Source organism: Aquarana catesbeiana, linkage group LG03, assembly GCF_042186555.1.
Source record: "Aquarana catesbeiana isolate 2022-GZ linkage group LG03, ASM4218655v1, whole genome shotgun sequence".
Lineage (NCBI taxonomy): Eukaryota > Metazoa > Chordata > Amphibia > Anura > Ranidae > Aquarana > Aquarana catesbeiana.
In genome coordinates this window covers 249,993,280-250,017,392 of record NC_133326.1, presented here as the reverse complement: position 1 = coordinate 250,017,392, position 24,113 = coordinate 249,993,280, and the positions used below count along the sequence as shown (strand labels likewise).

At 42.7% G+C, this 24,113-nt stretch overlaps 1 protein-coding gene across 4 annotated transcripts in view; it reads left to right on the top strand.

Annotated features, from left to right (window-relative positions):
- SCAF11 (SR-related CTD associated factor 11) overlaps window positions 1–24,113 on the top strand; it is a 176,702-nt gene that overhangs the window by 62,608 nt on the left and 89,981 nt on the right. Inside the window, exon 1 of one of the 4 annotated variants that reach the window (XM_073619960.1) lies at window positions 19,783–19,931. The exons of the other annotated variants lie outside the window; for them this stretch is intronic. The gene's annotated coding sequence lies outside the window, so the exon portion shown is untranslated. Of the gene's footprint in view, window positions 1–19,782; window positions 19,932–24,113 lie in introns of those variants that run through there. 4 annotated transcript variants of the gene reach the window in all.

Genomic DNA, 24,113 nt, shown 5'->3' with positions numbered 1-24,113 from the left:
TCTATTGAGAATTTAAGATGACTTGGTCCACCATATCTGATTATGGTAATTTCAATGGTGGTTAAGGTCTTTGGACTTTTAATGACCCTCCCTAATATAGTAAGTTCTTGCTAATCCTCTTATGGGCTGTCCTGGAAGACGACTGGGAAAAACCGGAGTTAGACTTACTGGTAACTGTTTCCTGGAGTCTCCCGGGACAGCCAGGTTCTTATGTTAACGGTTGTATTTGTTTGTATATGCTTTAAGGTTTTGTCCTTTGATTCTTGTTTCAAACTGATCAGGTCAGCAGGGGGACTGCCTTTTTAAAGTGTATTGGTGATGTGTTTCCTGTTCCTGTTAGAGGAGGTGCATCTCTTGTGTGCTGTCATGGAAGACTACTGGAAATAGAGTTACCGGTAAGTCTAACTCTGGTTTTATGGCAGATTAAACTGTACATTATAGAGTCTTGGTAGGGAGGGGCGTTATAAAGCTTGGCAATAGAAGATAAGATGCATGAAGACCTAGAAGAGTTCAAGGGTCAAAAGGTCATCTACAGAGTCAGCGATAAAGAAATTAACCTGATTATCAAGTAAAATATAAAATAGGCCTGTTCATCAGGTGGACTCACCTTTTGGGGTAGCTAAAAATAAAGTGTTAGGCTGGGTTCACACTTATGTGAATTGGATTTCCCTGCATCCAGTTAACACATCTTTGGGGTGGCCGCAGAGCGCACTGCAGAAAGGTTCCGTGTGTCTTTGGCTCAGTTTCATGTCTGAATTCAGGCAAAAATTCATACCGGATTCGCCCCTGAAACTGACAGGCACGCACTGGCCCCCCTGCTGTGAGCGACTCTGCAAATAGTGTGAGCCCAGCATTGTTTTATGACCATGACTATTTGGTAGAGCATGTTTTTTGATGTAGAAGGCATTGTAATGACCATGGAGAGATGGATCGAAATGTTGCAGGTCCCTACTAAACCAGCTGTATTTGAATCCATATATGGCCTGCATAAGTCTTTTGATTATATATATATATATATATCTCTCAGCTCCTGCTATTCTGTATGTGCCACCATAGCATGCGGCATATGTTTGGGCTCACTCCTGAGCTGGACACACACAGCTTGGCTCTGGCAGGGAAAGAGAGCCACTACAGATGGGCACAGCGCTGGATCGAGAGAGGACTCCGGTTAGTATTTAGGGGGGTGAGTGACACTGCTACTGGGAATTTTTTTTTAACTTAATGCAGGAAACGTATTACAGTGTTGCTAAACTCACTACCCTAAAATCAGTCTATGTGCAGTGAGCCATACTTGTTATACTCGCTGTGGAACCTGAGGGGTTAATCCTCCGCATTGTTAAAAAAAAAAAAAAAAAAAAAAAAAAAAAGCTGTTTGATCCTGTCTTCTCTGATCGTCCCCAATCCATTTGCTGATCGAACAGAGCCCTAGGAGGCACTCTGCACATGCTCAGTTTAGTGTGTATTGCTAGAGTTTTTTGTTTTGGGGTTTTTTTTTTTTTTTTTTTTTATGGGGGGGGGGGTCGTCTTATGGGAGGGTGCCTGTGATCAGCACAGGCACAATCTGCACTGTCCATACTGTAAGTCGGGGATCATGCAGCCTCATAGGACAGTCAAAGGAGAATGAAAACTCCTACAAGCTTTAACCGGTGCACAGGCACACTGACAGTCACAAGACTGCTATATAGTGCTGGTGAGAAAGGGTATTTAGCAGTTTATATTTGCTAGAATAATTGTACTGTGAGAGATCCGATATCGTGAATGCAGGGCCCTACGTTTTTTTTTTTTTTTTTTGTTTTTTGTTTTTTTATATGGTAAAAATAATTCTTGGCTTTAGAACCACTTTAGCCACTTGAGGTCCGGGCCATAGTCGAATGACGGCCACAGCCAATGACAGCTGATCACATGATGTAAACAAAAGCTCGGTAATCGTTTTTTTTTCTCCCTTCGCCTTTCAGGACAGCACCTTGGAGAGAGCACAGCTCCACCTCTTAGACAGGAAACACTGCGTTTCAACACCCCTTTTAAAAAGCAGCTGCTTCCACCATACCGTCAGTTTTAGTGGTTCCTCCGCCATGGTGGAAGCACTGCTTGGGGAACCAGAGGGGCTGTGGTCTCTCCAAGGAGAGGGTTTTGGCAGGACCTCCACGTTTGGGTACTCAGACCAGCCCAGCTCCCTTCCGCACGTGAGGGGGGTGCTCTGGTGTCCCTTCCTTCTCCAGCTCACAGTAGTAATGGTCTGCCGGAAGTTTTTCCACCCGGGGCGTTCGGGGGGCCGCGGTTGTGCTCAGTAAGAGCGTCCATGCCAGGCCTCTGCATGGCGGCGCTGAATCCTGGACAGCGGATGACGCCAGTTCCGGTGGGCGGAGACTTCCGGCAGGGCGTAGCAGTGATTGGTTCCTGCTGCTGGAACGCAGGAGGAAGGGGCGGGTCCTCTGGCCGGGACTTCCTTTTGTTTGGCACATGGAGCTTAGTACACAGTGCAGCAACTGCGGATTTCACTATGGAGACAGCGGAATCGTCAGCAGCAATGGCGCATGCAGGCGCCCAGGTTCCCGGCTAGGCCCAGGTAGGAGAGGTGCGGTGACACCTCCTTCCTTTTTATATCACTGGGTGTTTTTATCTTTATATGGTTCAAAGCCTGCTGCTGTCTATGGGGTAACAATTTTCCATTAGCAGGTCAGCAAAGGAGTGAGACTCTGGGCACTTAGGGTGTTGGCTGGAGGTACTACTTTTCTCTGAAGCCTTAGTTCTAAGGACCTGGCTTTTTCTTGTTTCTCTGTTTCAGAAAGCTACTGCCAAATCAGAGAGAACAGGGAGAAAGTGCCCCTCATGCAAAAATCCTTTAAGGGACTCTTGGCCCAAACCACTGTGAAAATCCTGCATTGTGGATTTAGTAAAAGAAGAATCCTCACAAGAGTGCAAAGAACTCTTATCTTCTGTGAGGAAGGAATTAGCAGAGGCCCTAGGGACAGTGCGTTCCCTTGTGAAATGCGGCCAGAGTTCCAGCCAAGAACAGAGTTCTCACTCCAGTTTCCCTCAGCCCACTTTCAGACAGGTGGAAAGTGAGTCGGAGGAGGAAAGGGAAAGCATTCCACCCTCAACCATTGATTCTGAGGAGGAGGAGGTGGAAGAAGAGTCAAGATCATCTAGATATAAGCTTTCACTTGACGAGGTGGATGAATTACTCAAGGCAATTTATACTACCCTGGAGATCCAGGAAGAAAAAACTCAGCTGTCCGTGCATGATAAAATGTACCTGGGGCTGGAGGAAATTAAACACAGGGTGTTCCCTGTGCATAAAGTGTTAACAGACACTATTAAAAAGGAATGGAAGGATCCAGAGAAAGGACAGTTTTTTTTTTTCTAAAGCTCTCAAAAGGAGGTTTCCTTTTGAGGAGAATGAGGAACTGTTGTGGAATAAAAAAACAAAGATAGATGCTGCTTCTTCTCAAGTATCTAGGAAAACTGATTTAGCTTTTGAGGACATGGGTATTCTCAAAGATGCTATGGATAAGAGGGCAGATGGGCTGCTGAAGAAAGCCTGGGACGCATCTCTAACTAACTAATCTTAATCCAGCAATGGCGGCTACAGTTGTGGCTAGGAATCTGGAGTGTTGGTTAGATCAACTTAAAAATCATGTAGTTGCAGGTACCTCCAGAAAAGACTTATTGGAGTCCTTCCCTACCCTGCTTAAGGCAGTAAAATATATGGCAGATGCCTCTGCAGAATCTTTCAGGATGTCAGCCAGGTCCTCTGCGCTTGTTAACTCAGCAAGAAGAGCACTCTGGCTAAAGACCTGGTCAGGGGATTCAGCTTCTAAAGTAAAACTGTGCGGAATTCCCTTTTTCAGGAGACCTGATGTTTGGGCCAGAACTGGAGACTGTCCTTGACAGGACGACAGATAAGAAGAAAGCTTTCCCACAGAAGAAGAAAACGGTACAGCAGGGGAAAAATTTTCGTTCTTTTCGACAAGCCGATAAGGAAAAGGACCACACACAGAAGAGACCCTGGTCTTCTCAGAGAGGAAGAGGCAGAGGTGGGCTACTCTTTAGAACCCCAGAACAAACCCCTAAAAAAACAATGACCATCTAGTAGGGGGGGAGACTACAGGACTTCTTACCAATTTGGGAAAAAAACAACTTGATTTGATTGTAGCCGTATTAGTGCAATTGTGACAGAGAAAATTAAGTACTGTCCGTGATACTTTTTTTATTTGCACTAACATACAATTTTTCAGGACAAGCTTTCGGGGTATGTCCCCTTCTTCAAGGTCCAAGCAGTACTGATTCACAAATTTGTGAATCAGTACTGCTTGGACCTTGAAGAAGGGGACATACCCCGAAAGCTTGTTCTGAAAAATTGTATGTTAGTGCAAATAAAAAAAGTATCACGGACAGTACTTAATTTTCTCTGGAAAAAAACAACAAAGAGTCCTTTTTGTTCTGGGGTTAATCAAAAAGGGTTATCAATTGGAATTCTCACAAAGCCCCCCAAATCGGTTTTACATCAAAAACCTGCCAAAGGATCGGGAAAAGGCTCTGGCCATGAAGTCTCTGTTACAGGAACTGATGCAACAGAAGGTCATTTCCCAGGTTCCAAAAGATCAAGAGGGGAAGGAGTTTTACTCCCACATTTTTCTGGTCAAAAAGCCATCAGGAAAGTTCCACCTGATTCTCAATTTGAAGGTTCTAAATCGATCCATAAAATACAAAAAATTCAGGATGGATACGATTTTCTCAGTGAGGAACTTGCTAACCCCTAAATGTCATATGGCTTCCATCGATTTGAGAGATGCCTATCTCCATATACCAATGGCACCCCCATCACAAAGGTTCCTGCGTCTCGCAGTCAATCTGGGGGGGGGGGGGGATTTGGCACCTGCAGTTTCGGGCTCTGCCTTTCGGTCTTTCCTCCTCTCCCAGGGTGTTCACAAAAGTGATGGAGGAATCTTTGGAGCCCCTGAGGCTGAAGGGGATTTCAATAGTACCCTATTTGGACGACCTGCTACTGTTTGCAGACTCAAAGGGTCAAGTAGAGGTCAACCAACAGACAGTTCAAACACATCCTAAGAAGTTTGGGATGGCTTCTCAATCTTCAGAAGTCTAACTTAATACCATCTCAAAGGGTAAGGTTTCTGGGGTACGAAATAGACTCGATAGAACAGAGAATTTTTCTACCCCAGGAGAAAATAGAAAAGATGCAGTTGACCCTGAAAACACTTCAATCCAACGCAGAGATCTCTGTAAGACAAGCCATATCCGCTCTGGGACGGTTGACAGCTGCAATTCCTTCGGTACAGTGGGCCAGGTTGCATGCCCGTCCTCTGCAATCGGATATTCTGATGAATTGGTCATACCAGGAACCTCTGGAGAAGAAATTCAACATGAGAGCAAGAGCAAAAAGATCGCTCTGGTGGTGGAGGAACCAGGAAAACATTTCAAAAGGGCTTCCTTGGGTCTTTCCGGTAACCAGAAGGCTGACTACAGATGCCAGCGCATGGGGATAGGGAGCTCATCTGGAAGAAAAAACGATTCAGGGAGTTTGGACCAAACCAGAAGCGAGAAGATCTTCAAATTGGAGAGAGTTAAAGGCTGTTCACCTAAGCCTAAGTGGAGAGTGATGGATGAAGGGCGCGTGATCAAGCTCACATCAAAACATATAAAATTTATTTCAGAGGAAATAAAGAGCAAATAAAAACAGTTGAATAATACCAATACTACGTATCATGCAAACAGGTGACAAAATGTAAAAGACATCAAAAATTAAAAATGGGTTAGAAATATCAAGAGCCCATGTTAAGGCAGGTATTTAGAGTTGGCTAATGCGTTTCGAGGATGACCTCTTCATCAGAGCCTGTTTGAGAACCAGGGTGCAGTCTCTATATGCCAGTAGGCCAAAGTATGTACATCAACATGATGGCTAGTTGGACAAAGCGGCCTGAAATGGAAGATGCGACTTTCTGTGTTCCATACCAGTCCACCTTCAAGCGTTCTATGTGATAGTAGATGGTGTGTGGGTTCTCCTTTAAGTATGTAGAGAGATGGTTATGGGGTGGTGTGAACCTGTCACTGGCTGGGTGGAGGGGAGATCTTTTGACTTGTAAAACTCCTGGGAAGGTACTGTCCAGTAAATGGAGGATGGAAGGGGGTGGAGGTCTCATGAGAGAATGCTGCAGCAGTGTGTGTTCGCAGCAGTCACTCTGTCTCAAATGAGGAGTAATTTTTTCCTTGTCCATAATGTTCACCTAAGCCTCCTCTCCCTCCGGGAATTTCTAGTGAATCAACATGTCCAAATATTGTCAGACAATATGACGGCAGTATTATATTTAACAAAGTAAGGGGGCACAAAAAGCAAAACCCTAATGGGTCTAGCTCATCAGATCCTAAGATGGGCAGAGAACAATGTGGCCTCTCTATCAGCAGTCCATCTGAAGGGGACGGAAAACACCTTAGCAGATCTCCTCAGCAGGAAAGAAATAAGGGAAGCAGAGTGGTCTCTCAATCAGGAATTATTCGAAACAATTTCCAGGAGTTGGGGTTATCCCCAGGTGGACCTCTTTGCAAAACAGGAAAATGCAAAAATACCAGTCTTCCTCTCTCTTCAGAGACAGGATCAAGCTCTCGGAGTGGATGCGTTAGCTCACAAGTGGGACTTCCATCTGTCCTACGCTTTTCCCCCGTTTCAACTGATACCAAAGGTGTTAGCCAAATTCAGATTGGTGTCCACGGAGCTAATATTAATAGCTCCTTATTGGCCGAAAAGACCCTGGTTTTCAACCTTGATGAACCTCTCAGTGAAACCTGCTTGGAGATTACCAATCAGGGCAGATCTGTTGAGTCAGGGCCAAATTCTCCATCCAGATCCAGCTTATCTCAAACTAACAGCTTGGTTTCTGAAGAACAAATCTTAAGACAGAAGGGTTTATCAGAGAAGCTTATTTCTACCCTTCTTGCAAGTAGAAAAAAAGTGACAAGAGACACTTTAAAGTCTGGAAGATCTATAATTCTTGGTGTTCCAGTAAAAACTTTGATTTTCGTACCAAATTTTCAGTTTTGGAATTTCTTCAAGAGGGATTGGAGAAGGGGTTAGCAGCAAGTACGCTCAAGACGCAGGTAGCTGCTTTTTCAGTTTTTTTTGGAAAGAACCCTGTCAGGGGAACCTTTTAATAATCAGATTTTTTTAGAGCAATGGCAAAAGTAAAGCCTAGACCTGTTATTAGTTTTCCCAAATGGGATTTATCTTTAGTTCTTCAGGGACGAAGAAGCATCATTAAGTTTCTTGACGTTAAAGACTATTTTACTGGTAGCAGTAACTTCCGCACGTAGAATTAGTGAGTTACAAGCCCTTTCAATTAAAGAGCCCTTTATGAGATGTCTACAGGATAGGGTAGTCTTAGGGACAGATCCAGCATTTCTACCAAAGGTGGCTTCAGTTTTTCACCGTACACAGGAAATCATTCTCCCTACCTTTTGTCCTTTACCTTCGGGGGCAGGAGAAGAAGCTTTCCATACTCTTGATGTCATGAGGTGTCTGCTTAAATATCTGTAAGGAACAAAGGAAATCAGAAAGTCATCTTCACTCTTTGTTTTAATGGAAGGTACTCACAAAGGAGGTAAAGCTTCCAAGAGCACCCTCGGAAGATGGTTAAAGCAAGCCATTAAAGAGGCATACAAATCTTTGGGTCTGGAACCTCCGGAAGGGGTATTACCTCATTCTACTCGAGCAGTGGCGGCATCATGGGCAGAAAGGGCCTGGGCATCTCCTGAGCAAATCTGCAAGGCTGCCACATGGTCCAGTTTTTCGACCTTCATAAGGCACTACCGCTTGGCTCTACTATCAGCCTCGGACCAATCATTTGGTAGGAAGTTTTTGCAGGCAGTAGTCCCACCCTGAAGTAAGTTTCTCGGTTATCCTCTCCAAGGTGCTGTCCTGAAAGGTGAAGGGAGAAAACCTTAGTTAGACTTGCCGGTGACGGTATTTCTACGAGCCTTTCAGGACAGCAGCCTACTTCCCTCCCTTGGTTATTATATGTAAAGTATAATTGTAGGACCTGGTAATTGTCTGATTATATTTTCCAGCATGTCGGAGGATTTCTCGGTAACAACTGACGGCATGGTGGAAGCAGCTGCTTTTTAAAGGGGCGTTGTCACGCAGTGTTTCCTGTCTAAGAGGCGGAGCTGCGCTCTCTCCAAGGTGCTGTCCTGAAAGGCTCGTAGAAATACCGTCACCGGTAAGTCTAACTAAGGTTTTTTTTTCTCCTCACGCTGACTGTGTGGAGAAAAAAAGCCGATCACCGGCTTATGTTAAAGGGACATTGGTCCCGAAGAGGAAGGAGTCACATATGCCTCATCTGTGCCTGCCAGTGCCACCTGTCAATACCCACCAGTGGTGCTAATCAGTGCCACCTAGCAGTGCTGCCATCAGTGCAAGCAATCAGTGCTCATTATTGCCGCCCCATTGGTCCCGCTCCGTTATCGCCGCCCATTGGTGCCGCCCCATCGGCGCCGCCCCATCAATGAAGGAGAAAAATGACCTGTTTGCTAAATTTTATAACAAAATATAAAAAAAAATATATATTTTTTTTTTTTTTTTTTTTTTTAATTCGATCTTTTTCAATTTTTTTAACAAAAAATAAAAACCGCAGAGGTGATCAAATACCACCAAAAAGCTCTATTTATGGGAAAAAAATGATAAAAATTTCATTTGAGTACAGTGTTGTATGACCGCGCAATTGTCATTCAAAGTGCGATAGTGCTAAAACCTGAAAATTGGTCTGGACAGGAAGGGGGTTTAAGTGCCCAGTAAGCAATTGGTTAATGCAGAATAATTTGAGACTCAAGGCTCTACAAAATATACCGTATTTATCGGCGCATAACACACACCCCAATTTAGGAGGGAATTTTAAGGAAAAAAAAACTTTTAGGAGGGAAGTTGAAGGGAAAAAAACTTGCATTTAAATGCCCATCATTGCAGCCTTGCCCCGGTGCAGCCTTGCCCCAGTGCAGCCTTCGATCCTCTATCCCTGCCATCCTGGGCTTCAAAATCGCCGACCGCGATTTGAAAATGGCGCCATCGGCGCCGAAATACACAGAGCCGGTCCTCGGCTCTTCCCGGCGGCTCTCGTTCACATTCGGCTCCACTCGTAGTCCGGAGCGGAGCTATCCGAACCTAGCCGTGTAGGTTTGGATAGCTCCGCTCGGGACTATGAGTGGAGCCGAAAGTGAACGAGAGCCGAGGACCGGCTCTGCGTATTTCGGTGCCGGCGGCGCCATTTTCAAATCGCGGTCGGCGATTTTGAAGATGTGACAGCTCGGGATCGCAGGGGATCGGCGTATAACACGCACCTGCGATTTTCCCCTGATTTTAAGGGGAAAAAAGTGCGTGTTATACGCCAATTAAATACAGTATTCATTAACTATAGTGAAGAAAGTAGTACAATTGCTGCTGGATTTCTTATTGTGTATGCATATAGCTGCCTTTTTCAGTATTGCTTATGGCTGAACATAGAGACTTTTGGTTCCTAAATCCAGTTAGAATATGCAACCAATGGAAAAACACACTTGCACTCGGGGAAAGCACAGTTGAGAGGAATAGGTCTTAAGGCGGAGGTCCACCCTAAAATAAAAAATTACATTAATATTCTCAAAAAATATATAAAAAAAATTTGAAAAAAACTTTTTTTTTTTTTTTTTTTTTTACCAGAAACCCCTGTTGCTAGGCAGTCTTTCTAATCTGCCTCTTCCTATTCCACGGCGCTTCCTCCTCTTAGGCGTGCTGCCCTGTTGTCTTCTGGGACATGTGTGTCCCCCAGAAAACAGGGCCATTCACAAAGCACCGCGCGTCAGGAAACGGGCAGCGAAGCCGCAAGGCTCCACTGCCTGTTTCCATTGCCAGGGCAACAAGGGAAAGGTAGACTCTAAATTCTAAAATTCAAGACTTTTCTGTATTTGCCACCCACAGCAGACATGAACAAGCCTAAAATCTTGCATCTACAGTCGTCTTACTCTGGAGTAATAACTATAGACTATTTGTAGGTGCAAGCTCTAATCCTTCAAAAAGCATTGACAACAATATAAAAAGTAGGTCGCCAAGGATATCGCCATAATTTTGGTAAAGCATCCACATATAGCCTTTCGTATTAATCCAAGTCTAAAAACCTGATCTTGAGATATCAAAGGTTCAGTATGTAGACTTTAGTAATACACAATTTAAAGGGATATTAAACCCAGTTTTTAGGTACTTTTTAGCGGCTGATATAATCAATAATAAGTATTCAGCTTTTTTATCTTGTAATCCTGGTCTATGTTCCAGTTTAAAATGGTACCATGATCACTGCTCCAGGTTTCAAGTTTCAGAGCGGATCCTTTCACTTTCGCCATCCTATAGAGCCACTGTTGCATGCAGGGACTAGCGTTGCGTCTCCCTACACTGTGCACATGAATAACACACAACCCATAGCCTAAGATGGCAAGGAACTCCCTACACCCCTATTCCTTCTGCAAACTAACAGACTGCACTGTCTGCTGTTAACTCACTTCTGTGAAGATAAGTTCAGGGAAGCATCACTGGGGGAGTAGGAGCCAGCAGCATTGAATGTTGAAAGCAAGTGCTGAGGAATTTTAACAAATATTTTACTGGGGATTGTTTATTTTGTTGTACTCCCAATATGTTTAACTAAAAAACGCAGTGGGGTGTCTTCTACAAAGCTCGCTTTTTTCCTCTCCAGCAATACTCACTGAAGTGCAGTGCATAAGTGTCCTTTTTTCAGAAAGGGGTTTTACTTGTTCAGTTTCTGGTGGACCTCCTCCTAGTGTAGAGTGCCCAGAAATTCCTAAATATCTTCATTTTGTTACCTCAATTCTAAAGGATTTGGAATTGAACTGGGGAAAGTTTGTATATGATCCCAGAAATCTTGGCTGCTTGCTGAGTCCCATCTACTTCTTGGGACTGCTTAGACAAAGTGGCCTGCTTTCACAGAAAAATATGGAAGAAATGTATTTTTATACTTGGTGTAGTACTATAAAAAGATAAAATGGAAACCATATTGTAAATTAGTGGATTTACTCAAATCAGTGTGGTGTAAAACCTGCTGAACCCTGTGATACCTTCTGCTCACTGGAAGGTTGTGACCATCTAGAACTGGTATTTTTGGAGATTTTCATGATCTTTCCATCTCTGTATACTTTAGTACATAAAACTCCCTCCCTCGTCAACATTTTCTCACAATATTTTGCTACCAAGTGCCAGTGTATAGAGTATTTTATCACAGAATGTTCAAGTTACAAAAAAAAAAAAGACGTCCTACCGAGGTAATGTTTTAAAAGTGTATCTGAAGCCAGAAACTTGTTTTTTTTTTTGTTTTTTTTTTTTCATTGTAAGACTATTGAGAATAATTAGAAAGCCCAGTTTGCCCTGCAAATGCAGTGTCACGGACTCGTGTGTTAAAAAGAAATAGGTTAAAAACTTCAGCCCTGGAAGGATTTACCCCCTTCCTGACCAGAGCACTTTTTACAATTTGGCACTGCGTCGCTTTAACTGCTAATTGCGCGGTCATGCAATGCTGTACCCAAACGAAATTTGCGTCCTTTTCTTCCCACAAATAGAGCTTTCTTTTGATGGTATTTGATCACCTCTGCCGTTTTTATTTTTTGCGCTATAAACGGAAAAAGACCGAAAATTTGGAAAAAAAATATTTTCTACTTTTTGTTATAAAAAAAAATCCAATAAACTCCATTTTAGTCATACATTTAGGCCATAATGTATTCGGCCACATGTCTTTGGTAAAAAAAAATGTCAATAAGCGTATATTTATTGGTTTGCGCAAAAGTTATAGCGTCTACAAACTAGGGTACATTTTCTGGAATTTACACAGCTTTTAATTTGACTGCCTATCATTTCTTGAGGTGCTAAAATGGCAGGGCAGTACAAAACCCCCCAAATGACCCCATTTTGGAAAGTAGACACCCGAAGGAAATTGCTGAGATGCATGTTGAGCCCATCGAAAATTCATTTTTTTTTTTTTTGTCCCAAGTGATTGAATAATGACAAAAAAAAAAAAAATTACTAAAAGTTGTCACTAAATGATATATTGCTCACACAGGCCATGGGCATATGTGGAATTGCACCCCAAAATACATTCTGTTGATTTTCCTGAGTACGGGGATACCACATGTGTGGGACTTTTTGGGAGCCTAGCCGCGTACGGGGCCCTGAAAACCAAGCACCGCCTTCAGGATTTCTAAGGGCATAAAGTTTTTTGATTTCACTCCTCACTACCTATCACAGTTTTGAAGGCCATAAAATGCCCAGATGGCACAAACCCCCCCCCAATGACCCCATTTTGGAAAGTAGACACTCCAAGCTATTTGCTGAGAGGCATGTTGAGTCCATGGAATATTTTATATTTTGACACAAGTTGCGGGAAAGTGACCAATTATTTTATTTTTTATTTTTTTTTGCACAAAGTTGGCACTAAATAATATATTGCTCAAACATGCCATGGGCATATGTGTGATTACACCCCAAAATACATTCTGCTGCTTCTCCTGAGTACGGGGATACCACATGTGTGGGCCTTTTTGGGAGCCTAGCTTCATTCGGGGCCCCGAAAACCAATCACCGCCTTCAGGATTTCTAAGGGCGTAAATTTTTGATTCACTCCTCACTACCTATCAGTTTCAAAGGCCATAAAATGGCAAGATAGCACAACCCCCCCACAATGACCCCATTTTGGAAAGCGGACACCCCAAGCTATTTGCTGAGAGGCATGGTGAGTATTATGCAGCTCTCATTTGTTTTTGAAAATGAAGAAAGACAAGAAATTTTTTTTTTTTTTTTTTCAATTTTCAAAACTTTGTGAAAAAAAGTGAGGCCTGCAAAATACTCACTATACCTCTGAGCAAATAGCTTGGGGTGTCTAGTTTCCAAAATAGGGTCATTTGGGGGGGTTTTGTGCCACCTGGACATTCCTTGGCCTCCGAAACTGATAGGCAGTGAAGAGTGAAATCAAAAATTTACACCCTTAGAAAGCCTGAAGGCGGTGCTTGGTTTTCGGGGTCCCGTACGCGGCTAGGCTCCCAAAAAGTCTCACACATGTGGTATCCCTGTACTCAGGAGGAGAAGCAACAGAATGTATTTTGGGATGTAATTTCACATATTCCCATGGCATGTTTGAGCAATATATCATTTAGTGACAACTTTGTGCAAACAAAAATAAAAAGATTTGTCTTTTTCCCGCAACTTGTGTCACAATATAAAATATACCATGGACTCGACATGCCTCTCAGCAAATAGCTTGGAGTGTCTACTTTCCAAAATGGGGTCATTTTATGTCACACATCACCCACTCTTCTAACCACTTGAAGACAAAGCCCTTTCTGACACTTTTTGTTTACATGAAAAAATTATTTTTTTTTTGCAAGAAAATTACTTTGAACCCCCAAACATATATTTTTTTAAAGCAAATGCCCTACAGATTAAAATGGTGGGTGTTTCATTTTTTTTTTTTTTTCCACACAGTATTTGCGCAGCGATTTTTCAAACGCATTTTTTTGGGAAAAACACACTTTTTAAAATTTTAATGCACTAAAACACAGTATATTGCCCAAATGTTTGATGAAATAAAAAAGATGATCTTAGGCTGAGTACACGGATACCAAACATGACATGCTTTAAAATTGCGCACAAACGTGCAGTGGCGACAAACTAAATACATTTTTTAAAAGCCTTTACAGGTTACCACTTTAGATTTACAGAGGATTTACATTTGACGCCAGACCGAGGCTCGCGGTCGCCTTTGTGTGAGAGCAGGGGGGGGACGGGTGCTTTTTTTTTTTTTTTTTTTAATCTTATTTTTAAACTGTTCCGTTTCATTTTTTTTTTTTTATAAATCATTTTTATTGTTATCTCAGGGAATGTAAATATCCCCTATGACAGCAATAGGTAGTGACAGGTACTCTTTTTTTGAAAAAATTGGGGTCTATTAGAACCTAGATCTCTCCTCTACCCTCAAAGCATCTGACCACACCAAGATCGGTGTGATAAAATACTTTCCCAATTTCCCAGTGGCGCTGTTTATATCCGGCGAAATCTAAGTCATGTAATGTTCGTAGCTTCCGTTTTTTTAGGCCATAGAGATGATTGGAGCCATTCTGGTCTCTGATTAGCTCTATGGTCAGCTGGACGAATCACCGGCTGCATTCTCAGGTTCCCTGTTGGGACAGGAGAGCCAGAGAAAGACATGGAAGACGGTGTGTGGGGGGGGGGGGGGTTATTCCCTCCCACTGCTTGTAAAAGCAGTCTAGAGGCTAATTAGCTGCTAGGGTTGCTTTTACATGAAAGCTGACCGTTGGCTGAAAAGAATGAAACCAAGATGATACCTAAACCTGCAGGCATCATTCTGGTATAATCACTCTTAGTCAAGCAACATACTAGTACGTTGCTGGTCCATGTTGGGCATATATTGTAAACTTTTTTTTTTTCTTTCATGCAGCCTGTGGGCTGAACGAAAAAAAGATATTGATCGGTGGGTATGCCTATCATTAGAATACCTCCCTTCATCCACCCACTTCTAATGATGGGCATACATGCACCGTTTATATATGCTGAAGCATGGGGGCATCCTCCCGCAAAAGGTAGGGGCAAATCGCTCCTCCACCCACTGCTGCCCCCACACTTCGGCATATAAGTATGTAACTGTGGTGGTGAAATCACCTCCGACAGCGCTGGAGTCACGGCTTTATGTATCATGGGAAAAAACGCTGTTGCTGTCAAGAAAAATCCGCTCTGCAGCTGAATGGCGTACCTGCTATGCAAATGATGGTTAACAATAAAACAAAGTAACATTACAGTATAACAGTAAGACTTACCATACCTGCAAAGCAAATAAAAAAAAAAATAGTAAAAAATAAAACATTTAAACGCAACCTGTGCCTAAAATATATATATGCCGAAGCATGGGGGCATCCTCCCGCAAAAGGCAGGAGCAAATCGCTCCTCCACCCACTGCTGCCCCCACGCTTCGGCATATATGCTGAGGTATGTAACTGTGGTGGTGAAATCGCCTCCGACAGCGATGGAGTCATGGCTTTATGTATCGTGGGAGCAAACGCTGTTGCTGTCAAGATAAATAAATCCGCTCTGCAGCTAAATGGCGTACCTGAAAACAAAAAAATGGTTACCAAACATGATAAAAACATAACAGTAAAACATTGCAGAATAGAATACAGTAAAAAAGCAGAACAATAGAGAATAGAGAGAACAATAAGACCACTATTTTTGGTTTTTATTATTTTATATTTTTTTTTTTTTTTGTTTGTTTTTTTTTCTTTTACTTTTTTTTTGTAACTTTAACTTTTGTAGCTGGTACCAGGTTTGGTCCTCTCAAAATGCAATGGCATCTTGGGAGACCCTGTGAAAGTGTGTCCTAGTCTGTGCAGTGCTGTACCCTATGCTAATACTCAACTAGTGTATGGTAACGTTCAAAACATTCACCAATGCAAAGACCAGGATTGTCAGGACAGAAGGGACAATAATACCGGGTATCACGCCTAAATCCGCGCTTGCTGCAGACACAACATCTTTTTTGGGGGGCTCGTTGGGTAGGGGTATTCGGGAGGACATAAAATGCCTCTTATGCAGCCAGGTTAACTGCATTTGGTTGGGAAAGGTGAGGTGGCGCACCGTCTGGAAACAGAAGGGCTCTGGCGATCTCTTCCTGGAATTTAAGGAAGGATCCAGTCAGTCCTGAGCTCTGTATAGCACATAAGCGTTCAGCAAAGCCAATTTCTCCACAACACCAGTCTCTGTAGTAATTTGGACCGTCGTGTCGGCATGAAGGGAGGTAAGAACGAAAACATTCTTTTTGTCCCTCCACTTCATAGCGAGCAAATTATTACACTGCAAGCAGGCTCTCTCTCCCCCAGCCTAAGACGGGAATCTACAAGCCGCTGGGGAAAGCCCCGGCGATTAGGTCGCACGGTGCCACATGCTCCAATCTGATGATCAAAAAGGTGACTAAAAAGTGGCACGCTCGTGTAATAATTGTCCACGTACAAGTGGTACCCCTTTCTGAATAAGGGTGACACCAAGTCCCACACTATCTTGCCAGCACTTCCTATGTAGTCAGGGCAGTTTGTTGGCTCTACGTGACTATCTTTGCCCTCGTAAACCATAAAACTACATGTATAGCCTGTGGCCCTGTCACAGAGCTTATACATCTTGACCCCGTATCTGGCACGCTTGCTGGGAAGGTACTGTTTGAATGACAAGCGGCCAGAAAATTTAACCAGGGACTCGTCAACGCAGACAACTTGATGGGGAGTAAACAAGTCTGCAAAACGTTTGTTGAAGTGGTTTATGAGGGGCCGAATTTTGTAGCGCCGATCGTATTCACGATCTCCACGAGGACGACAGAGTTCATTGTTGTTGAAGTGCATCAACCGCAAAATCTGCTCGTATCGTGCCCTGGTCATGGAGGCAGAGAACACGGGCATATGGTAATTTGGGTCAGTGGACCAATATGACCGCAACTCACTCTTTTTATTTATGCCCATGTTGAGGCAAAGGCCCGGAAAGATCTTAAATTCGGAGACCGTAATTGGTCTCCAATCTCTGGCAAGGGAGGACTGGGGAATGGTGGCGATGTGTTGACCAGCGTACAAATCGCTTTGGTCCACAATAGATCTATAGAGATCTTCGGTGGAAAACAGCGAATAAAAATCCAGTGGCGTAAAATCAACTGTTTCCACCTGAATTCCGGGTTGGCCAGTGAATGGGGGAAGTACGGGTGCTGCAGAAATGGTGGGTACCCAATTCGGATTGGCGAATGCAGCAAGAAGGGCACTATGGGCATGACGGGTCTGTGTTCGTCTTCTTGGTGGCAGCGGGACACTACTTGTGCTTGCCACCTCGCCAGCTTGAACTGCACTTATGGGACTCGCCACGTCACCACGTGATACTGCAGTGCTGGATATACGACCATGGTGTACTAGGCCGCTGGTGCTTGCCAGTTCACCAGAAGGAATAGCGGCACTAGTACTTCTCTGCTCCATACGAGAGCCCTGCAGTTCTTGCACTTCAAGGACAGAAGAAGATTGGGGTCTGGTACGCCTGACCTTGGCAGGGACCACAACTCCGTCGTCAGAGCTATCTGTCATGGAGCCGCTGTCTACAGGATCGTGTTCTGAGCCTGAATTTGACAGATGAGTGACTTCCTCTTCACTATCTGTCATGCTCAGAAACGTGTAGGCCTCTTCACTAGTGTACCTTCGATTTGCCATTTTGGGCTCTAAATTTAGAGGTACACTAGTGAGACTCGCAGGCAAAAAAAGCTCCTGACTGTAGGCGACTGATTCAAAACGCTACCAAAAAACTGTTAGCGATCACAGGGATCAGGCCTGACTCTGTGAACGCTGCAGGTATGTGTGCTTAGTGTTTTGTAAGTGTCAGTGATCGATCGATACTGCACTTGGGTGGGCTGGGCAGGGCTGGGCCGAGGGGCAAAATGCAGGTGCTGGCAGGTATCTGGGCTGATCCTGCTGACACTGCGTTTTTGGGAAACCTAAACTGCTGGGGACGCTAGTATAGATCTGATCAGATATCGATCCGTTCAGATACTATAGCACTAAGGGAGGTGTATGCTGCATGCGCGGGTGTTAGCGGTACTGGCGCTAAACTGATGCTGCCTGGGGCGACGCAGAACTTATCTGACCCTAAAAACGTAACTTATATCACCGCCGGGCAATTAGGGGGTTAAACCTTTATAAGGTAATAAACGGCGGGTGCCCTAAAACTGTAATAAACTATAAAAAACTAACTAACCAGCATCACCCGTAACACTTATACGGTGAAAAGGTTAACTAGGGGGCAATCAGGGGGTTAAAACCTTTAGTAGGGGGTCCCTGTCGCTATAAAACGCTGACGCCGAACCTATATACTTACCTCCCTAACTAGCGTCACCTGTGTCACTAATACAGCGATCAGAAAAACGATCGCTTAGTGACACTGGCGACGGGGGGTGATCAAGGGGTTAACCTTTATTAGGGGGGGGGGGTTGGGGGGGTACCCTAGACCTAAAGGGGGCTAACCCTAACTGCCCTAACACTTATAACTGTCACAAACTGACACCAATGCAAAAAAAAACCTGCTATTGGTGTCAGTGACAGGGGGTACAGGGGGGTGATCGGGGGGTGACTGGGGGTGAAAAGTGTGCCTGCGTGTTCTTCTGTACGTGTAGTGTTGTGCAAACTCACATTGATGTCTTCTCTCCTCGGCGCTGGAACAAAAAAGACCGGCTCGAGATGACATCACTTCTTCTACCTCTGTTTACATTACAGAGGCAGAGGAAAGATTTCATTCGCCGGGAGCGATCGCGAGGGGGTGGAACAAATGCCGGCCGCCTCTGGCACCGGGGGGGGGGTTCCGATCGGACCCCCCGCCCGGGTGAGGCAGATCACGTATCAGGTACGTGATTTTGCCTGCCCGTGCCATTCTGCCACAGTATATCTGCGTGAGGCAGTCGGCAAGTGGTTAATAACTTTAACTTCTAAACGTGTGCACCAACGGCCCTGATGCTAGTCTTCTTTTTTTTTTTTTTTTTTTTTTTTTCCTTTCTGCTATATTGGCTCTTTAATAAATATACATAAAATATTTTCAATGTCAGTCTGTTAACGATTCCACACATTTGTGGGTGTGACTAGTAGTCCTAAACAGCTGTGGTTTATATTTTATTTTTTTCTATGTTGGCTTAGGTTTGTCTGAGTTCCAAAAAAAAAGTTTAAATGTAATGCATTTCCATCTGGATCTGTAGGCCCCATTCTCATGTGCTTTAAAGGGCAGACTACAATTTCCTGTGGGAAACTTGGTGTTGGCTTTCTGTGGACAGCTACGAGTTTAAAGCAGTGTACAAAGCGACGCAGCCGTTCGCGTGTAATCAGATAGCGATTACCTGTGGATGATTGACCCTGGATGCAAACTGTGTCCAGGTCCAATCATCTACAGGAAATAGCTGCATGTCCGATTTACATGCGAGTCTGGGGGCTTCCTGCCTGCGGTTTTTCGCAGAAAGCCCACTGAGTTTACCGCAGGAAATTGTAGTCGGCCCCTAAACACTTGCAAATGAGGGCTGTTTTTGGCAAAATGCAGTTAAGTCATGGTGATTTAATTGATTGAAGGCTTCTGTCAATATCTGTGGTGATAAAAAAAAAAAAAAAGTTTCTAAATTTTTGGTTCTCTCCTATGACCTAGTAGATCCCCCTTGAGAATACAATATTCAGAAATAGTTTGGTTTAAAACAAGTTCTTCTAAACAAGATGTTGGGGGTAAGAGTTGGAGTGGCACATAAATTTGGTTAGGTTAAGTTTAAAGCCTGTGATTTGTGCCAAGTAGTGGTTGCAAATATTTATAGGCACAAATGTAGGAAACACAATTTCATTTTCCTCATTGTGGTGTTTTTTGGAGGGGGATTTAGTGATCTGTACATTAGATTCTAGTTTGCTATAAGCACCAGAGGAATTCCTAAATTATTATAACCACTTTTGGAGTTGCATCTGCCCCTTTACGTATTTGTATCTGTAAACTATTGGAGGGCTAATCTGAAATGACTGAGCTCTGATAAACCACCCGTCTAAAACCAGACATCTATGTTCAGGTTATGCTTTCAGAGCAAAAATTATTGTAATCTTGATCTCCAATTTTTTTTTTTTTTAATGACATCGTAAGAACGATCAAATTCGACTGTTACTACAGTGGGTTTTAAATCTGTTTTGCAGGCATTAACCAGGCCAACACATGAGCTTCTTGATGATTATGGAAGACTTCCTCTAAAAGCTCTTTCCGGTTGTGGGCAGATCCTCAGGAGCGTGAAAGACATTCTTGCTTTAAAATATAAGCAGCTCTTATAGCCCTTATTTCCTTCACTCAAATAGCTGACGTAAGAAGCAAGTTTTCTATTGGTTATCACAGAATACCTTGCCAGAAGCCTTGAATCAAAACCTTGAGATGCAGAGAGCAAAAAAAAAAAAAAATCTTAATTGCTTGATTTCCCCTGTTAAAATCTGAAGGGATGACATTAAAGTGGATGTAAACCTGAATTTTTTTTTTTTTTTTTATATCATACTGTAGAGTATAAGATTTCCTATCATTTGAGCCCAGTCTTGCCTCAGAGTTAATCCATTTCTGAGCAATCCTCTTTTATTCAGTGAGAAAAATCTTGACAAACTGAGAAAAACTTTGTCTAATACTCCCCCTTGCTATGAGTGATAGCCTCAGACACAGGCATTATTTTTTAATTCCCTCCCCCACTCCTTCCTTCAGCAGCTCTGCAAGGATTGGCTGTTCCACACCTCAGCATGATTTGGCATGCTGAAGTCATGTGGTTACTTTCCTGTCTTTTCACTGGATTTTAGAGGTCATAGTAGAAGTTCATTGTTCGAAATACACAGGAGAAAATGCATATTGACAAGGAGTGTAGAGGTGGGCGGGAAGTCTAGTGACATCACGACTCCACCCACAGAATATGCAGTTTTTTGGGTCTAATAACAGACAGAGGGGAGACATTTGACAGGTAAAGATACATGCAGGAGGCATGTATATCCTTATAGATAACCCCTATGGCAGTAGTTTAGAAAGGATGACATTGGGTTTACATCCACTTTAAGAGCAAATGAGTACATGGGTGCTGCGGGCTCATGACCTAGCTTTGGGGCTAAGGAGCAATGCTGATGCTTATTGCATGGTTCACTGAACTCCAAAGGAGATAACACTACCATTGTATGCAGTTGTTTAGGGTTGGCAGTGAAAAATGAGACCTTACTGTATGTACTATTTTCCTTGCATCAAGCTCCCTTCATACCAGTGGACATCATATACAGAATAGCACATTCCCTGTAAGATTTAGTGATTGCTGTCAGCACAGATCACAGCATGATTTGGTTTCTCTGAACCCTAGTGCAAGGATGTATTGTACTGCTAACAAAATATATATGATCTATACAGGTAATGGTAACACCCACAAATCTCTACAAGCTGTCAGTTTTTCCTAGCTGCGTGCTTAACGATACTTTGGTCAACTTACTGTATGTACCTGTTGTGCACTGTTATTTAGCTACAATGATGCCTTTTGAACTTAACACTGCCATGTAAGTTAAGTGCAGTGTGGTCAAAGCTCAGCTCCAGACACTATCCCTTTTTTATACCTTCATAGTCCTAAAAGAAGTATGGCCAAAGCTTTTTGACCATACTTCTCTTTTGGTCACAGGAGTTCACTTGTGTTCTCATGTAACCCAGATTCAGCCAACAGTGGCCTTTAGCCTGCTGTCAGCTGACGTCACAGAGCCAGTCCAGTCTCTGAAAGCATCCCAACAATATTGTTGAGTTCTACGTGTCCCTCCTGCCTCCTTCCTAGCCCAGTGCTGCAGGGGCAGAGCAGAGAGCCGGTCACTGACAGTCACTGCACTCTTATGAGTGAAGACAGAGATCTGGGTAATCAGCGGTCATGTGATCACTCAGTTCTCAGGCTTGGAGCTGGCATGGAAAAGCTGCAGCATCAGACCGATGCTGCAGCAGGTAGGTAACTAATATAGATGTTTTGAGGTTTTTTTTTTTTTTTCCTTTTTAAATACTATGCCCACACTTCTTTCCTTAATACCCATTTACGCCTTACTTGGATTTATGGAAAGCCGCCTTACTACAAACAAGTTCAAAGGCATCCCTCAGTTTCCCTGCAGCTTCCATTGTACTTCCAGCCAGTTGCCAACATCAACCAAGCCTGCTTTTACAGACAGAAGTGACAATGTCATGTTTTTATTCCAATCTGTACTTTACCACACACAAAGCACAGCCTATGATGAAGCTGAAGCTAGCCGCAACATCAGGCTGTTTGTGAATGGCAAAGTACAGATTGGGGGCAAAAAATATTAAATCAGCACTTGTTTATAGCTGCCTTGCTGATGTCCTCCATCGGCCAGAAGTACAGCTGGACCTGTACTATCCAGGTAAACTGATGACGTTTGCAGCAAGAAGAATTTGCATAAATTCAAGGACAACGTAAAGGGCTGTTGGTGACCACAAAGATATAAAATAGTGTCTAGGGTTGGGCTTTGAAAGGGATGTAAAGTTTTGTTGTTTTTTTTTTTTTTTTTCATAATTTTGTGATATGTTATGTGTATATTGCATATTTTGCATTGCCCTTTTGGCCCTCTTGTTTGATGAATACAATCAGTTTACAGCCCATGGTAGCTCAAGTTAAAATGAATACTAAAGTGAAAAATCTGGATGGCCGCACTCCCATAAAATCACCTTTATTGATCCATGATAGAAAAACGACAATCCATACAGCAATGGGGGTACAAATACAGCACAGTCAACGCATTTCACACCTTCCCTGGTGCTTAGTCATAGCAACGGACTAGAGGGATTTTGGTGCCTGGAGCGTTGTATTTCTTCTTTAAAATTAATACTGGCTAGTGTACTGCTCATAACAGTGATACGGTATTCAGAATTGCCGTTTTTGGCAATCTAATAACTTTGAAGTGCAAAGGTTGGATTTGGGGTCCCTGATCCCTCCATAAAGAGTACCTGTCATCACCTATCGCTGTCACAAGGGATGTTTACATTGATGATCACTTTTTTTTTTTAGGTGACAATGTAACACAAATAAAATTTTATATAAGAGAATTTTTTTTAAAGTGTCCCCACGAGCTCACGAGGTATCGCCGCGATCATCAGAGCAATAATTCTAGCATTAAACCTCCTCTGCAACTCTAACCTGGTAACCGTGATATATATATATATATATATATATATATATATATATATATATATATATATATATATATATATATATATATATATATATATATATATATATATATATATATAAATTTTTTTTTTTTTTTTTTAGCACGGCCTATAGAGATTTTTAGGTACCGTAGTTTATCGCCATTTTACGAATGTGCGCAATTTCAAAGCATGACATGTTTGGTGTCTACTCGGCGTAACATCTTCCACATTATCCAAAAAAAATGGGCTGACTACTGTTTAGTTTGTTTTTTTTTTTTTTTAATATTGATGAAAGTGACTTTTTTTTTTTTTTTTTTCCTAAAAAAAAAAAAAAAAAATTGCGTTTGAAAGACCGCTGCACAAATACAGTGCGACTTAAAATATTGCAACGATCGCCATTTTAGTCTATAGATTCTCTGCTAATTATATATATATATAATTTAATATTTGGGGGTTCTAAGTAACTTTTCTAGCAAAAAATACGGATTTAAACTTGTAAGCAACAAATGTCAGAAATGGGCTTAGGCATGAAAGGGTTGTTAATGGCAAAACAGGAAATCTGATTCACTTTTGTGCTTTTTCCTTGGCTTACCCACACTTTGTCATGTATTTTTAAAGTACAGGGGTTGATTTACTAAAACTGGAGCATGCAGAATCTGGTGCAGCTTTGCATAGAAACCAATCTGCAGATTTTTTTTTTTTTTTTGTGAGGGCTTACTTGAACAAGCTGAAGTTAGAAGCTAATTGGCTACCATGCACAGCTACACCAGATTTTGCATACTTTTTAGTTTTAGTAAATCGACCCCAGAGTGTATTATCTAAAGGTGAAACATACACAAAAAATAAAACTAAACATACCCCACCCCCCAGAACTGGTTCCCTTTTAAGAAAGTGAGTATCTAAATGAAATTCGCCATCCACATACACTTTGTGCTAATAAGGAAGTGCATTTAATTTAAAACTGACAAATCATAAAGCTCCCTTTTACAGTGTGATAAAGCACTCCACAGTTAAACATACTCTGCCGAGCTGCTGGAACATTTTTCTCTGTTTATACGTTGCCTTTAAAAAAACACTTGCTACAAACAAGCCTGCAAAATACTTCCTCTGTGGCATGCGTAAGTATTTTGGAGCTTAGCTGTTTACAGGAACTCTGGCAGATGAAACATCATCTGCTTCCAACACAATTACTGGTCTCCTGCGTCCTGTGGTTCTGTCCGATGGCACACTCATCACTACATGACACAGTAAGGCGCAGGAGAGCTTAAGTGTGGTGTGGCTCTTCTTTTTTTTTTTTTTTAAAGCACAACTTTGTGCACAACTTGGTCACTAG